The sequence below is a fragment of the Schistocerca cancellata genome, chromosome 5 (genome assembly GCF_023864275.1).
Source record: "Schistocerca cancellata isolate TAMUIC-IGC-003103 chromosome 5, iqSchCanc2.1, whole genome shotgun sequence".
Taxonomy (NCBI): Eukaryota; Metazoa; Arthropoda; class Insecta; order Orthoptera; family Acrididae; genus Schistocerca; species Schistocerca cancellata.
The window spans coordinates 503,793,608-503,808,855 of NC_064630.1; the positions used below are offsets into that span (position 1 = coordinate 503,793,608).

A 15,248-nucleotide genomic window follows, 5' to 3' on the forward strand; every position below is an offset into this window, starting at 1 on the left:
TCCGCATTTGTAAACATTGCACTGACTGCAAAACCACGTTTGTGATGAACACTAACCTGTTGATGCTACGTACTGATGTGCTTGATGGTAGTACTGTAGAGCAATGAGTCGCATGTCAACACAAGCACCGAAGTCAACATTACCTTCCTTCAATTGGGCCAACTGGTGGTGAATCGAGGAAGTACAGTACATACTGACGAAACTAAAATGAGCTCTAACATGGAAATTAAGCGTTTCCGGACACATGTGCACATAACATCTTTTCTTTATTTGTGTGTGAGGAATGTTTCCTGAAAGTTTGGCCGTACCTTTTTGTAACACCCTGTATAGAGAACAACAGCGGTCCTATCACACTTACCTGGAGCACTCCTGACTCTCTGGTGAACACTCGCCGTCGAGGACACCATACTGGGTTCCATTACTTAAGAATTCTTCGAGTCCGTCTCATATCTGTGAGCTTATCCTAAGTACTCGTACCTTCATTAGCAGCCTGCAATAGGGCACCGTGTCAAATGCTTTCCGGAAATCTAGAATATGGAATCTGCCTCTTGCCCTTCATCCACAGTTCGGAGTATGTCATGTAAGAAAATGGCAAGCTGAGTTTCGCAAGAGCGACGCTTTCTAAAACCAGTGATTCGTGAACATAAGCTTTTCAGTCTCAAGAAAGTTTATTACATTCGAACTGAGAACATTTTGCAAGGATTCTGTAGGATACCGAAGTTAGGGATATTTGTCTGTAATTCTGTGGGTCAGTTCTTTTACCCTTCTTATATACTGGAGATCATTCACAGCGAAAATAAGTATATCAGAAGTTATTGTAACATCAATTTGAGACTGTACTACTGGTTTTATGAGTAATTTCGCAATGAAACTACTGGGACAGCATGTTCTTTTGATATAAAGTTATTACATTATAGGCTGATTTTTGTTGTTACTTAGGACTGTAATTTGTATTAGGCATTATGAGTTCATGGGAAATCCGATAAATGCGTTTGTGTTTAGGAAAAACGCGAAATTTCTTTCAAATATACCACACGAAATAATAGGTGGCTGAAAACTGTATTCCAAGTGGTTCCAAAGTGAAATCACCTCCTTAAAACGATATTGGCTGTTTCCTTTTTGGCAATTTCGTCTGGTACTCGTTGTTTACTATGATAATAAAAATTAATTTTGTAAAGAAAGTTTAAATAGTTTTTTTTCATATTGTTTGGATTCTAAGAGTTAACGTCAAACATTTAACACAATAACTCATTTGTAATCACACATTCAAAGCTGTTTTATACTTGGGATTTCAATTCTTTAAAGAATCGGGGATGCTATTAGCTGGAGCAACAGTGGAAAGTTCCTTGTGGTGAGCGTGCATCTTGACCCAATCTATACCGGTGAAATTTCTTCTTCTGTCTATTGTGTGTATAAGTATAATTTATCATGTTGAGGATTATGATGTTGTGCTTTTTTAAAGTTGGGAGTACATGCTACAATATTACATTCTTACCATTCAGCGAATGATGTATTCACAATTTTCTGTTTGCTTCCTTCCTTTGTTACACATTTTCATACGCTATTGCCATTTTATCCGTTGGCGGTTCCGTTACAAATGTGTGTCTGAAGTCAAATTATCTCAATGGCATCTAAACAACCATCTTCAAGAGGCAAAAATTCGATTGTTACCTGTGGTCCGAAGAAACCTCACATGCTATTGACATACACACTAATAAAGGCAGTATCCCGAAGCACGACAGCTATGAGGTTGTCATTTTGACAGTGTACGTAATCAGACAAGAATGTTCTATTGTTTTCTTTTACATTATTTTAATGATATTTCTAACGTTAATAAACCACGAAGTATGACGGTAATGCTATTGCAAGATAAACTATCAGCTGTAAGTTGGTAAGACATAGGCGTGCTGCCCTTCAAGGCAAAGTGTCAACACCGGAGAGCGTGCAGTATTGTAACAACGCAACATTAACGAGTTGTTAATACTCACGTGAGAGGTTGCAGGGCAGTGCTGGAGATACGACGAAGCATCCTCTCGGGACACGGTTTGACCCCGAGTTCTGCAACGGTAAAACAGTTTTATAGCCACTCTGTTACAGCATAAAAACTTCTAACATGAAGGCATTTTAAGGTAAGTCTTGCTCAATAACGATTTCACTTCAAAAATTAATCGTTTTTGCGCACCCTGCGATAACTCCTCAGAAAGTTTATATATTAATGACGGTGTACTTAAACAGATGAAACCCACTAACCAATAACGAAAATTTGTTTAATCTGCATAGCAATAGTGCACTGGGCATCGAGAAAGAAGAGTATTACATTATGAGTTCTGAATTACGTACCATTAAATTGTGAATTGACTTAAAAGCCGTAAATAGTAAAAGATGATTACAATATGGAGCCAAATTTTCACAGTGGCAAGACCGCCGAAAAATGAAGAGACAAGTTAGCGAGTAATGCCAAATGGATAAATGAGACATCTAGAAGAAGAGTTGGAGGTATTTATATATGGAGAAAAGGGTAAAAGAAACAGATTAGATATATGAATAACCAAGCTGCTTGTACAAAGATCATTAATTGATTCAGAAGAAGGGCCATACCGATGCTGGCAACAGTGGGTACTGATCGATCATTCATTTAAAAATGGGGCGAAGTGCGGCGTCCGTGTGACTCAAAACAGTGGTTCTTTAATATTCGACACCTATTTTTTGTAGAATGCAGACAGGAATCTTTGATTTAAAGTCCGTCGAGAACCAGGTTATTACAAACGGAGCACACGGTCGTAGGACGGTGGGTTAGGAAATCGACCGTAGCTATGAGATTTTGGGAAACGATGGAAGAAAAGGAAAACCTAAATCTGGATGGCCATACAGGGGTTTGAACTCCACTTCTTCTGAATGACAGTACAGTGCCTCAACTACTGTGCTACCTCGTCCGGTATCCTATTGTGGAACATTCATCCTGTGTGATAACGGAAGCATCGCTTTTTGTATTTAAGTCAACTTCTAACTGGAAAGAATAGAAACGATATTTATCTGCTTCCTTAGTACAAGTAGCTTTGGCGCGATCGGTCTCATTTAGGAGGGAGTCGATTAGTGCGCTAACTGCTGAAAAGTACCCGAATATCCCTCTGTAATGTGGAATTAACCGATAGACGTCACGACAGACTGTCCCGCCGGCATAAAAGCAGATGGGGGTATCGAGTTGATAGTAGAGAAACAGCAACAGCAGAATGGGTCGGTCACGAGAGCTCAGTTACTTCGAACGTGGTTTAGTCGTTGCATGACACCTGAGTAATAAAGCCACCAAGAACATTCCAGCCAGCCCTTCTAAAGCTGAACTAGTCGACTGCTGGTAATGTGACTAACAAGGAGACGGCACGACCGTGGGGTCGGGGATTTGTCCGAAATTGTGTGTGGTGAAAGAGGACCGCTAACACCTCACGTGGTCAAAATATTAGGACGCATTACCCGGAAAATCCCGGGAAAAATCGATCCAAAGTTTCTTGGTGCGTTATGAGTATGAAATGTTAGCCCACTGCTGAGCCGCCGTCTGGCCTAGATGGTTAGGGCTCGGACTCTTCCGCTAGAGGTCTCGGGTTCGATTCCTTCTCCAGCACTTTTCTTCGGCCAATAACATAGCATCGCGAGAGATTTCTTACGAAGATGTCGATGATATTAAATTATTTTCCGTCAACAGCTTTTCATACTACACGACTGCGCCCTTCAATCGTAATTTTGATAGATCACTATGAATGAATTCTTCAGGAATTTCTTCTCCTATTCCAGATGAGCCAGAAACTTCTTCAGTCGACATGTTTAACCTCGGATCGGAATAACACGTTGAAATTTGAAACATGCACGTCCGTTCACGACGAAATCGAAAAACAAACTGCCGTTTGCTTCTCACGGCTCGCGCACAGTCCTATGCGCAGATGACCGTTATAATCCCAAGGGGACCCTTACAAAGCCCCTTTAAACCCTGAAACCCCATAAAACGAAATAATAGAACAACGAGCACGAATATTTTTCAGTGAATGAAAAACTTTACGTTCTTGAGCTAAAATAATGTTTTAAAAACAATTTAGGTTTGAGAAACTTTTTGAATAATGATGGAATAACAAAAGAAGAACAGAAGAAAAAAAAGTGCCGGAGGAGGAATCGAACTCAAGACCTCTGGCGTAGGAGTCCGAGCCCTGTCCACCTAGGCCAAACGGCGGCTTAGCAATGGACTAACATTTTATACTCATACCGCACCTAAGAAACTTTGGATCGATTTTTCTCGGGATTTTCCGGGTAGAGCGTCCCAATATTTTAACCACGTGAGGTGTTAGGGGTCCTCTTTAACCACACAAAATATCGGAGAAATCCCAGACCCCACGGTCGTACCGTCTCCTTGTAAGTGGAAATGCGAAAGAACACCCATAGCTAAACCGAAACCACGCAGACCACATTTACTAAGTGACATGGATCGTGGACATTGCGAATAGTGGTTGTAAAAAATAGCATGAAATAAGTGGAAGGAGCTACTAGCAAACCAGCTAGCACAATAAATGTGCGTACAGAGTTAAAAAGAATAGGACACAGTGGTCGAACAGCTCCTCGTAAGCCAGGCATTTCTGTAGTCAATGCTAAGCGACGCTTGGGACGATGTAAGGAGCGACGCCAATAGACAGTGAACGCCTGGAGACGAACGATTTGGAGAGAAATCAAGCTATATCCTGTTGCAACCATAGGAAAGGATTTGAGTTATATGAGTTTGATGAATGCCTGGAGAACGTTCCCCGCCATCACGTGTAGTTGCCAACAGTGAAGTATGGTGATGTTACGTTATGGCGATGTTTTTCGTGTTTAAGGATGTAATTCCATTACTACGCTTAAGAAAATGCTAAACGCGAAAGAATATGAACACGTTTTACAGCATTGTGTTCTGTGTACAGTAAGGAACAGTTCGCACATGACACTGTGCAGCAACGGTTTGTGCACAGCGACATTCCTGAAATGGGCTGGTCTGACGAAAATACCGGCCTGACCCCAAATGAATGTTTCTGAGACGATCCAGAACTATACCAAAGCAACCTGTAATGAAGTGAAATAGGCAAGTGATCTTTGAAATACAGGGTTATTACAAATGATTGAAGCGATTTCACAGCTCTACAATAACATTATTATTTGAGATATTTTCACAATGCTTTGCACACACATACAAAAACTCAAAAAGTTTTTTTTAGGCATTCACAAATGTTTGATATGTGCCCCTTTAGTGATTCGGCAGACATCAAGCCGATAATCAAGTTCCTCCCACACTCGGCGCAGCATGTCCCCATCAATGAGTTTGAAAGCATCGTTGATGCGACCTTGCAGTTCTGGCACGTTTCTTGGTAGAGGAGGTTTAAACACTGAATCTTTCACATAACCCCACAGAAAGGAATCGCATGGGGTTAAGTCAGGAGAGCGTGGAGGCCATGACATGAATTGCTGATCATGATCTCCACCACGACCGATCCATGGGTTTTCCAATCTCCTGTTTAAGAAATGCCGAACATCATGATGGAAGTGCGGTGGAGCACCATCCTGTTGAAAGATGAAGTCGGCGCTGTCGGTCTCCAGTTGTGGCATGAGCCAATTTTCCAGCATGTCCAGATACACGTGTCCTGTAACGTTTTTTTCGCAGAAGAAAAAGGGGCCGTAAACTTTAAACCGTGAGATTGCACAAAACACGTTAACTTTTGGTGAATTGCGAATTTGCAGCACGAATGCGTGAGGATTCTCTACCGCCCAGATTCGCACATTGTGTCTGTTCACTTCACCATTAAGAAAAAATGTTGCTTCATCACTGAAAACAAGTTTCGCTCTGAACGCATCCTCTTCCATGAGCTGTTGCAACCGCGCCGGAAATTGAAAGCGTTTGACTTTGTCATCGGGTGTCAGGTCTTGTAGCAATAGTAAACGGTAAGGCTTTTGCTTTAGCGTTTTCCGTAAGATTTTTCAAACCGTCGACTGTGGTACGTTTAGCTCCCTGCTTGCTTTATTCGTCGACTTCCGCGGGCTACGCGTGAAATTGCCCGCACGTGTTCAACCGTTTCTTCGCCCACTGCAGGCCGACCCGTTTATTTCCCCTTTCAGAGGCATCCAGAAGCTTTAAACTGCGCATACCATCGCCGAATGGAGTTAGCAGTTGGTGGATCTTTGTTGAACTTCGTCCTGAAGTGTCGTTGCACTGTTATGACTGACTGATGTGAGTGCATTTCAAGCACGACATACGCTTTCTCGGCTCCTGTCGCCATTTTGTCTCACTGCGCTCTCGAGCGCTCTGGCGGCAGAAACCTGAAGTGCGGCTTCAGCCGAACAAAACTTTGAGTTTTTCTGCGTATCTGTAGTGTGTCGTGACTATATGTCAATGACTGGAGTTACAGTGAATTTATGAAATCGCTTCAATCATTTGTAATAGCCCTGTATATGATATCAATAAGATATAGTTTAAGTCCATGGGATGCTCACAGAAATTCTGTGGAAATAGATGGTAATTTGTGCGGATTAAAATTTCTCAAAACATTCTATGATGAAACAGCAAGTTGCTTTATTTTCTGATTCGAGGGTAGTGGAAACTTGAAGTCGCAATGTGCTTAACTTTTTTCTCAAAGTGATTGCCTGGTCGCAGTAACGTCCATACAAAAAAATTATTTAAATTACACAGCCCAACAAAGAGTGAAGCATCCAGAAGAGAAGGACGGTTGTTAATGTAACTTCCTGCGGACATACTATTGGCAGATATGTCAATGCTTAAGAATTGAAATTATTTGTGACAGAAAGGCAAACCTACGTTTCTAGCATTTGGAGACTTAGAGAAAGCTTTTGACAATGTTGACTGGAACACTCTCTTTCAAACTCTGAAGGTGGCAGGGGTAAAATACAGGGAACGAAAAGCTATTTACAATTTGTACAGAAACCAGATGGCAGTTATAAGAGTCGAGGAACGTCAAAGAGAAGCAGTGGTTGGGAAGGAAGTGAGACAAGGTTGTAGCATCTCCCCGATGTTATTCAATCTCTATACTGAGCAAGCAGTGAAGGACACAAAAGAAAAATTCGGAGTAGGTATTAAAATCCATGGAGAAGAAATAAAAACTTTAAGGCTCGCCGATGGCACTGTATTTCTGTCAGAGAGACAGCAAAGGACTTGGAAGAGCAGTTGAAAGGAATGGATAGTGTCTTGAAAGGAGGATATAAGATGAACATCAACAAAAGCAAAACAAGGATAATGGAATGTAGTCAAATTAAGTCGGGTGATGCTGAGGGAATTAGATTAGGAAATGAGACGCTTAAAGTAGTAAAGGAGTTTTGCTATCTGGGGAGCAAAATAACTGATGATGGTCGAAGTAGAGAGGATATAAAATGTAGACTGGCAATGGCAACGAAAGCATTTCTGAAGAAGAGAAATTTGTTAACATCGAGTATTTATTTAAGTGTCAGGAAGTCGTTTCTGAAAGTATTTGTATGGAGTGTAGCCATGTATAGAAGTGAAACATGGACGATAAATTGTTTGGACAAGAAGAGACTAGAAGCTATCGAAATGTGGTGCTACAGAAGAATGGTGAAGATTAGATGGGTAGATCACATAACTAATGAGGAAGTAATGAATAGGATTGGGGAGAAGAGAAGTTTGTGGCACAACTTGCCCAGAGGAAGGGATCGGTTGGTAGGACATGTTCTGAGGCATCAAGGGATCACCAGTTTAGTATTGGAGGGAAGCGTGGAGGGTAAAAATCGTAGAGGGTGACCAAGAGATGAATACACTAAGCAGATTCAGAAGGATGTAGGTTGCAGTAGGTACTGGGAGATGAAGAAGCTTGCACAGGATAGAGTAGCATGGAGAGCTGCATCAAACCAGTCTCAGAACTGAAGACCACAACAACACCAACGTGACAGAAAGAGCGGCATTAGTCTTGTTCGTGTTTAGTGTTGTTACCACGCCTGCACGGTACGGGCATGAACTGTATCACGTATTGAGTGATCACAGTGAAAAACACGGAGACGCTACGTACTCATGTGACAGAGCGTTTCCAGCACCTGGCACGATTTTAAAGGCGTCTCATTGTGGGTCCCCAATTGCTTGGCTTGTCGAAGGGTGCAGTATCGAAATATGAGGGATATTCGGATACGGCAGTGGTATGACATTGGACTACATGTGAACGTGAAGACAGGCGTACTCATGGTCAAGGTTCTGGTCGACCACGTCTTACCACTACAAGTGACAATCCTCGTATGTGCGCCAAGCACATCATTACCTCTTTACATCCGAGAACAAGTAATGGACTCCCTCCAACATTGTGCATCACACTACAGCAGTGGTCGGAGACCAGCAACGATAGGACTACGAAATTACCGTCTCGTGCGTAGGCTGCCGTTAACACCACGACACTAACGGCTGCGTTTGGAGTGGTTCCGTGACCGAGGAATGAATGACGTCATAATGTGTTCAGTTATGAATTGCGGTTCTGCAGTACCTCGGATAACCATCGCCGATGAGTATGGCGGCGACCTGATGAAGGGTCCCACTCTCCCAATGTTTTGGAGTGCACAGTGGTGTATTCCTGGCGCCACTGTATGGGCGTAACTTCAGGTCACGGCTGGTAGTGTTTGAGGGAACTCAGACGGCACATTGTTGCGTCACAGACATCCTGCGCCCTTACGTGTTACCTCTCACGCGATGCCATTTTTCAACGGGACAATCCTCGTCCACATAGCACTTGTCTCGATGAAGTGTGTGCGTGACTTGAGCTTCTCCCGTGGGCAGCAAGATGCCCAGACCAACTCGGACACCAGGTCAAAAAAAAAATTGGTGTGAAATCTTATGGGACTTAACTGCTAAGGTCATCAGTTCCTAAGCTTACACACTACCTAACCTAAATTATCCTAAGGAAAAACACACACACCCATGCCCGAGGGAGGACTCGAACCTCTGCCGGGACCAGCCGCACCGTCCATGACTGCAGCGCCTCAGACCGCTCGAGTAGTCCCGCGCGGCGGACACCAGCTCCACTCACTGTCAGTGTCCAGGGTGTCAAGGACCAGTTACATCAGTTGTGGGCCAGCTGGCCTCAGCACAGGATACAAAAGCTTAACGGCACCTTTCCCAACTGAATCAGTGCATTTATTTAGGTCAGAGTGGGTGCAACGTCGTACAATTGACTCGATTTTGTAATCACCGAAATAGCATCACATACCCTTCACAACCCGTGAAGTTTCATTTCGCTTCCTCCTCCCTTTCTGAGTGCTTCGCTTTTTTATCAGGCAGTGTAATGCTGATGTCGAGTGGCACTGTCATCTTGTGGAGTGACTGAGAAAGTTTCTGTGGTGGAAATGTATCTCTATTGTGGGCATTAGGTGCCGTTGCTTAGTGTGAAATGGGGACCCGGCAAGTTCCGAAGACGCACATTAAAACAAACATTTGATCAGGCGGCAGACTGGTATGGAAGTTGTAATTATGACTGCAATAAGAATGAAATGGAAGTTGGCAGGACATGTAGCAGGCAAATGGATGGTAAATAGACGAACAACGTATTTTAATGTTTTTTTAAGAGCTTAGAAAAGCCTAAGACGATGATCTAATGTCAGGTCGCTGGACGACACTATCCAGAAAATATGCACGAGCAACGTGGACGCCTTTAAGCAAAGAAGCTTACTGGATACATTTATCCAGTACCGGATATCAAATGACTCAAGATGATGATCTAGGCGTATACCTCACAAATGGGTGCACGCGTGGCTGTGTGTCATGGCTCTCAACACAGCATTTCACTTAAAGTTTCAGTTTCAATCGAGAAAACACCATTCTGTGCAAACTCTGAGTGCAGCAATACCGTTTGGCTTACCTAAAGAGTTTCTCCTCTTGCATGTACCATAGTTTTTGCCAAATTCCTGTTAATTATTAAGATATTCGAAGTGTTGGTATTAAAGCTTTGTTCATAGTTAATCGTTGAGGATTTGAACTTCTTACTGATTACGTATACCGTGGATTGATAACAAAACAACGCAATTCAAACATCTTAATACGGAATCTGATGACAAATTTGAAAAAAAGTGTTCAAATTAGGTTGTCTACCAGTCGTCAAAACTTACCACGATGGAATAGCATGATCAACTGTTGTTTTGCGCTATCTAGATTACATCGAGACGATGCTCTGGGTTAAAGAGAAGAGAGTAATTCAACTGAAATCGTGCTTAGATGCTAAAGGCCTCAGTTTAAAGCTGCGGGAGTGAGTTCCATGACGTACCAGCTAACGAAGGTACAAGGCCAGCCAGTGGAAACGGCCTCTGGGCAGCGGCACACAGAGACCCGACAGAAACAGAACTGTCGGGGCGGTCAAGGACTGGCTCGCCCTGATACATCTGCTTTCAGTTAGTGGGTCGCCGCAGCGTACTCAAGGTCGCAACGAAAACAACACAGAACGCATTAATACACCAGAAACTGACAAACCGAACGTCCTATTCAGAAAATAGATCCTCTTCTATCGTATATCATCAGCTTAATACGTCAAGCGCTCAAGCTGTGATTAAAAAGCCAATGGTTCCAGTCCTTTAATCTTTGTTTTACACTGGAATGAGCCACTACGGATTACGTGTTAGCAGTCTAAATTATTTTCCACGTTAAGGCCTAGCTGTGCTGTTAGTTTTGACATCATGCCAGTATCTCTTTACCCCTCAGTGAAGAACTCCTATCTTTCCTCACACAGAGGTTTTCTCTGTCTTCTGGATTCTCATTCCTCTCTGAATCCTTGGTAGTTGTGTTCCATCTTTTGAATTTATACTTATTCCTGACTTGGTTTTCTGGAATATCAACTTTATGAATTTCGAAACCACCAAGATTTTGTTTCATTTGAAGTTATAAAGTTCTAGATCGCCTTTGTTAGGCGATCGTTGCTCATACTGTACATGTACCCAAAGAAATGCACTGTCTTTTTTTTTTTTATAAACGATGACGTTCTTGGTTCTCTCTTTATGAAAGATTTTTCATATCTTAATCTAAATATGTACATCACTCCATGTATTGCCCACTTTTCTTTTCTCATTACCATGCGCTTCTTTTTTAACAACCGGATGACTGGCCGCTTTGTGCTCTTCGTTAAGGTCTCTGTTAGACATCCTCCTCCTGCTGTTTCATGGTCTCAACATAGCTGCAACAGTAAGTGCATCGTCAAATTTAGTGAATATGTAGTCACGTACTCACCTTCGTATTACGAAACACAAATTAATGAGGTTTTCGTGTTTCAGTTTCTGCGCACAGTAATCAATGTCAGACTTTGGCAGTTAACAAATATAAAATAATAAAATGCGCGTGTGTATTTAACTGTATTTGTATTTTTGTTTCTCCACTTCGAGGAGTGTTAATTTCCCATTTTTCATGGTTGCTTTCGCTACTACCTAAAAGGATTTTCTCACTCGTTCTGATTTTTTTTTTGTTTGCATTTCGCAGTTTTAATTTTCAGTGAAAAATGACGTTTGGTGTATGAAGCCACATATTTCTAGTGAATATCCTTGGTTTAATTATAAGAAGGATGTAATATCAGATCCTTGAATCAAAATAGTGGCATTCAAATTCATATTAATAATACAGAAGTATGGACTTAGCATATACCAATGAAATATGCTTACCATTTCGGTATCAAAGTAATGTGCCTAAAGATATTGCATGGATAGCTACCAATCGTTTAACATAATTGTAAGGTCTGCGTAATTCCTGTGAAATTTAGTTTTTGGGGTGCTATACGTTTTCAAACTCGTGGAATCATCACATAAAAAACGCCTGCCAGCCGCGGTGGCCGAGCGATTCTAGGCGCTTCAGTCCGGAAGCGCGCGACGGCTACGGTCGTAGGTTCGAATCCTGCCTCGGGCATGGATGTGTGTGATGTCTTTAGGTTAGTTAGGTTTAAGTAGTTCTAAGTTCTAGGGGTCTGATGATCTCAGATGTTAAGTCCCATGGTGCTTAGAGCCATTTGAACCAAAAAACGCCAATTTTAGAATCTTGTCTTCTCTAGGATAATTTTTTCCCACACTCATGTGTGAAAGTAAATGTAATTTATTTCCTATTCTTCCTTAAACAAGAGACTGCAATAATAAGCAGCGGTGGAAGCAAACTAATTCTTCCATCGCCTCTTAGTATTTCGGTCTCATATTTAAGGATTAACTGAAAACAAATTGTTTTTTCTTCCACTCATGAGTATCTGAGGAAAAAAGTAAAATCTCGTTTACACTACTCCCCACTTTCGCTACACAGGTGACATTGTCTGTGCCCGTTAGTAGGAAAATAAGGGTAGGTATTTTCTACTTCATAAAGCCTCCTACCAATTAGCGTCCCATCAACAACTTGAATACAACTATTTGTCACAAGCGTACAATCGTTTCGACACCGGAATGGGGGCACGAAACAAGCTGGTTTCCATGTCTAAGCGGCATTTCGCGCCAGTTGCAGTGGAATCGGCGGCGCCAGGTACTAGCAGATACACTCGGCTGGACACAAGGACGCAGCAGCCGGTGTAGAAATAGACTTCCTGCAGCTGGCGGTGCGCAACGCTCAAGACAACAAACCGACTGCTCCCAACAAGTGCGACACGTGGCGTCATAACTTCAAAATTCGCATCTTATCGGCACGACCGCAATGTAACCTACTCTCAGCGGGCCGATCGCTCAGTAAAAACGTGTACGATGAACTGAATCTTGCGTAGTTCTTTGTAGGAAACCAGCCAGCGGTACCTTTTGGGTGGCCTGGTGTGCCTGACGTTCCACCTTGTTTAGACAAGCGGTCAGCTTGTAGGTTGACGCGGATGCCAGTGTTGCCTTTGATTAATACAATTTCTTTCTGCTAATTTTGCATACTACTGACTTGTTGGATAATTTCACAGCCAACGGGGTTGTTGTGCATGATTTTCTGTCCTGTTTAATCACTACCGAGAATCTTACAAAAATTGTTAAATCAGCATTCATTGGGACCTAGTTTACAAGTTTTCTTCAGGAACACGTTCACGCACCAAGATCCTAAAGCGGAAGGCTGACCACCGATAGGGTAAATTAGACTGCCGGGGGCGGGCGGGGGGGGGGGGGGGGGCATGAATGAAGTAGAATGCAGTTGCTCCCTGCGTCCAAAGCAAAAAAAAGTTGCTGAATTCGTATATATTCGTCACTGAGAAACGAATACGCCTCAAGACTCTTAATTACCGTTTCGTTACTACTAGAAACGTTTCGTTACACGCACGTTTTCTTCCTCGCGCAGTTACTGCCCACTTACCGGTTTTCGAATTCCTCCAGTTTCTTATTCTCAGCGGACCAAGTAAGCAATGATGCGGAGCACTGAATACATTTTGTCACTCGCTACGTTTACTTTCCAGAATGTTTGTGTCCAGGTTGGGCAGAGTCGGCCTTCTTCGTAAGCCTCTATTTCCTTCCTCCCATACACGTTACACTGCCAGAAGTTTAAACGCCGTGAGCGAGTAACAGTGAGTTACTTGCGTGTGAACTGAAAATCTCCGAAGTCAATTAGTTTCACTTACCATGTTTCTTACGAAGTATTCGTTTCGATTGTAAAATTAACTAATGATCTGAGCCTAATGAAAAGATTAGTTCTATTTTAAAACAGCCCTTTTTTTTGTTCATAAGAGTTCACATTCATTATAATTTAGTACATCATGTAGGGGAAAGCCGGCCGGGGTGGCCGAGCGGTTCTAGGCGCTTCAGTCTGGAACTGCGCGACCGCTACGGTCGCAGGTTCGAATCCTGCCTCGGGCATGGATGTGTGTGATGTCCTTATGTTAATTAGGTTTAAGTAGTACTAAGTTCTAGGGGACTGATGACCTCAGAAGTTAAGGCCCATAGTGCTCAGAGTCATTTGAACCATTTTTTTTTTGTAGAGGAAAAGAAGGAAAAGAGTTATTTCTTTTTAAGAAAAGGATTAATGTGTCGATAGTCATACTCAAGTCAGAGAAGAGTCTACAACAAATTAAATAAAAAAAGAAAAACATTTACACGTAAAAACATTCAGTAACGAAAGTAATCAGTAAAGAGTACTTTTTAACGGACGTGTCTCGACAAGACCGAATAAACGTAGTAAAAAAATTTAGTCGTTACTTTTACATTCCGAATCCTAGCAAGGTCCTTTATAAAGACTTGTTTAAATTTGCATGCGTGTACCGTTTTTAACAAGGAAGCTTCCCAACATCAGAACATGTAAAGGCCGTTTCTGAGAAACTGCCCTGATCTTTCGCAGCGTAACAGCTGTTTCTATGTCATTTCACGATCTCCCAATGTATATTGAAAAGCATTATTATGATTTGTGGCTTAATGACACGAAGAAACAGCTCACGGTGTAAATATTCAGAGTTACGGTGTCCAGTTATATGTACCGTTTGAACAGGAAAGGTTTCCCAACAATGTAAAATGTACATGAAATTTCTGGTAAACAGCACTGATCTACAATCTGGTCCGTTATTTAAATCAATAGGGCAAGTTGAAAATTTGTGCCGGACCGGGACTGCAAACTGGGTCTCCTGCTTACTAGGCAGATGCGCTGACCACTGCGCCATCCGGACACAGTGGTCACCACAATCACACGGACTACCCTAGCACGCCTCTTGTCAGACCAAAATTCTCAATTTATACCATATACTGCTGATGTATGCCCCTGTTCATTATCCTCATTACTCGCGGCATCTCGCTGATTCTCGTAAGAGTTCGAGATTGGAGTGCATTGCACTGAAGGGATCATAGGCCATCATCGCCTAAATTAGGTCTTATTTAAATCTTGCTGCTGGAGAAGCATGGCTGCTGTGGTAGTATACGGTTTGATTACGCTAATTTCTTTTAAATTATCACAGAAATTTCTTTAGAATTTCGTTGTCTGTCCTTCAGGTTTGAATTTTGCTTGTAAAAACAATGTTTCGCGACCTAATGCTGGCTAGCTTTTTCTGCTTCCAAGAATTCAAGATGATCAGTTAAAAGCTTCGGATACTTACTGTAGCAACAATTAGGCTTGGTGCATTAACACTATGCCGTCCGGCGACACCACAGTGGTGTCGTGCGCGATATAGCGGTCAACGGCCGGCGACACCACAGTGGTGTCGTCGGCTGCACAGTATCGGTCAGTGGCCGGTGACACCACAGTGGTGTCGTGAGCATATTATCACCCAGTGGCCGGGCGGCAGCACTTTAATATCTTTTGCATTATGTTGGTGTTATGTTTAGGTCACAATAAGCTACACATG

The 15,248-nt window shown here is 42.4% G+C and overlaps 1 protein-coding gene across 2 annotated transcripts in view; it reads right to left on the reverse strand.

The window, feature by feature from the left end:
• LOC126188985 (F-actin-monooxygenase Mical) overlaps positions 1 to 15,248 on the reverse strand; it is a 550,752-nt gene that overhangs the window by 415,559 nt on the left and 119,945 nt on the right. For both annotated transcript variants that reach the window (XM_049930777.1, XM_049930776.1), the window contains exon 2: positions 1,989 to 2,058. The gene's annotated coding sequence lies outside the window, so the exon portion shown is untranslated. The remainder of the gene's footprint in view (positions 1 to 1,988; positions 2,059 to 15,248) is intronic.